Raw genomic sequence first — 3,327 nt, forward strand, 5'->3', positions numbered from 1 at the left:
GTCTCCCTGTAGCCCCAGTTGGTCAGGAACCCTCTGTGTAGACCATACTGGCCTCAAATTTACAGAGATCCACCAGCCTCTGCCTCCCAGTGCTGGGATTAAGGGTGTGTGCCACCATGCCGGGATAAAAACCATTTTTTTAAGTGATATAGGTAGGGGCTGGAGAGATGGTTCAGTGGTTAAGAGCACTGACTTCTCTTGAAGAAGACCTGGGTTCGATTCCCAGCATGCACATGGTGGCTATGAACCATCCTTAACTCCAGTTCCAGTGGAATCTGAATCCCTCTTCTGACATCCGCGGCATTGCATGACACAAGTGCATTCATATACATGCAGGCAATACACTCATACACATAAAATAAAAATAATTCATAAAATATAAAATAATTAAAAAGTGATATAGGTGTTAATAAGGGAGATATGGATAAAAATGGGGTTATTTTAATGGGAGTGGGGAGGGAAAGCTATACAAGGAACTTAGGGGATAAACGGAAAGAAGGAGCTCAAAAGAGGTGGGATCATAGGAGAAGGGTATTATTAAGGGAGAAATGGGAAAAATGGGGGCACCTTAAATGGGGAAACCATGGTGGAAGGGTTAGATAATGTGAGAGATAAATAATGCCTAGCTAATTTTTAAAAACCAGAGGGAAGCATATTAGTCCAACAACCCACTGACAAATTATACATACAACTAGATCAAAGAATTTAATATATGTTTAGGCAAGGTTTATCTGAGAGCATTTGGTCTTTGTCCAAGCTCTATCCACATGACACATGGTAATTAAAAGTACCAGAATGGTGGAACTAACCTTCTTGGATGTTTAACAGCCATACTATGAGGCCTATACTAATTCGGTCAGAGGGACATAAAGGACAGTTTTTGCTCCTTTCCCGCCTAGGTTGACTAAGTTCCAGGGGACTATGAGCATCTCTCAAAATGTCCTGTAACTGTGGTGAGTCTCCTGTTCTCTTGATCAAGGAGGCCATGGAGACCCCACCAGGTGGACCTGAACCAGTACACAGAGGAAACATTTCCTCCATGCTTCCAAGTGAAGCCAGTCATGGTCGAGAAGGACCTTTGACTTATCTTCACATAGACGGAAATGGTAAAGGAATGGAGCCAGGGGCTCCTCCCAAGGCCTTGTTACCCTTGAGGAAAAGATCCTCAAATAACCTTGAGTAAAAATAAATTGGTTTATCTGGGCCAATTTTAGGGTCTTAAACACCCAAAATGAAAGTATAACCAAAGATTAATGGGGTCAATATAATTTTTAAGAATCCGTATGTGTAGCTAAAGGCTACATAACAAGAAACAATGCCAAACAGGAGATACCTTCCTTTGAGTTACTGGTCAGGGTGGCCCAAGAGGCTCCCAGACAGTAACCCAGCATACAACTGGGAAAATGAACAGCAGACCTCAATCTTGTTTAAAGGAATATTGGCAACTGATTGCTGCTAGATTAGGAACAGCTGATCTTCCTAAAACAAGGATTTCTAGATAGCCTGACTAGATTCAGCAGATGGACAAGGACTGCGGAATGGCTGGGGCCACTGACAACACAGTGGACAGTAACAGGGATGACAGAGTGTATGGGCTGCAGTGGGGGGGGGAGGCTCTGGGAGGGTGCCATTTGGGAAGTGCATATATAGATGAATAAGATTGTTTGGGATGTTCTGTATGAAATACACACACAAAAATCAACAAATTAAAAAAGAAAGACTTAGATTTGAGGAGGAAGCATAAAAGTTTGCTTCATGTTAATTAGTCGAGGTGATAAACGTTATCATTGAAATCTACCTGATGACTTTATATCCATACTCAGATGCCAAGGGTCCAAGTATAACCTACTGTGACTAGTAATAATCAGATACATAGACATTAAAGACACATGTGCAAACATCTAAGCGTTAGTAGCATTAAAAATGTAGGAAACAGCATATTTTAAAATGAAATGGAGATCTTTAAAGGTTAAAAACTCATTCAATTTTATGTGTGGTGATCCCAGCACTCAGGAGGCAGAGGCAGGAGGATCTCTGAGTTCGAGGCCACCCTGGTCTACAAAGTGAGTTCCAGGCCAATTGGAGCTATAGAGAGACCCTGTCTCAAAAAAAAAAAAAGAGGGGAAAGAGGTATGAAAAAAAAACCTCACCTTCAAATTATGGACATGGAAGAAGGATAAGAATACTATGACACAGAGAATATTTTCAATAATGTCATAGAAAAAATTCCCTAAACTTAGAGAAAGAGATGCCTATTCAGATATAAGAGGTCTGCAGAACGCCAAATAGACAGGACCAGAAAGGAAGCTCTCCATGACACATTCTACTTATAACTTAAATACAAAATAAAGGGTATTGAAAGCCTCAAGAGAGAAAGGTCAATAACTAAAAAATGGCAGAATAATATCTGATTATTTAAAAGAAACCTAAATAGCCTAGGTAAATCTATTACAAGTTCTGAAAAGACCACAACTGTTAACCCAGACTATCATACCCAGTAAAGCTGTATATTAAATTGAACAAGGAATAAAAACATTTTGAGACTCAAAACAGATTAAAAGTAATTTATAATCATCAAATGAGTTCTAGAGAAGATACTCAAAGGAATATTTCACTCTGGAGAGGGATAAACACACCACTAGGTCACAGGGAATAAACAATGCCAGGACAATTAATCAAAAGAATTCTAAGAAAACACAAAATCAATAAAATGACAGGTTTTAAAAAACTAGAAATAGAACTACCATATGACCCAATTATATCATATCCTAAGCATAAAACCAAAGGACTTTCCAAGTTCATTGTTGCTCTATTCATAGCAACTGGGGAATGGAATCAGTCTAGACGTCAATTGAATGAAAATTAAAATGTGTGCACATATATAATGGAATATTATGCTCAGCTATACAGAAAAATTAAATCATGAAATTTGCAGGTAAGTGGAAGGTACTGGAGCAAAATTACACTGAGTGAGTTTACTCAGGCTTCAAAAAGCAAATGTTGCATGTTCTCTCTCATATGGGATCCTAGCTTCAAATAATTTGCTTTGTGAGCTTATCCTGAAGTACACAGAGAAGCCAGAAAACTAGTGATGGCCTCCATGACCACTTCACTCATGTGCACATACCCACACAGACACACATGCATACATATAATTTTAAAAAGAAAAATAAAATATTTAAAGATTAAATAGAAAAAATGGAAAGAAGATGCCTTTAGGGAGAGGGACAGTAGAATAAATGAAATGAAAGTAGAGATGGGGAATCCTGAGGGCAGAAAGGTTCAAACAGAGAGAGAGAAGTGATAGGAATTGGGAAATGTAAGAGA

Source organism: Nannospalax galili, unplaced genomic scaffold (genome assembly GCF_000622305.1).
Source record: "Nannospalax galili isolate Female #2095 unplaced genomic scaffold, S.galili_v1.0 scaffold10, whole genome shotgun sequence".
In the NCBI taxonomy this organism is placed as follows: Eukaryota; Metazoa; Chordata; class Mammalia; order Rodentia; family Spalacidae; genus Nannospalax; species Nannospalax galili.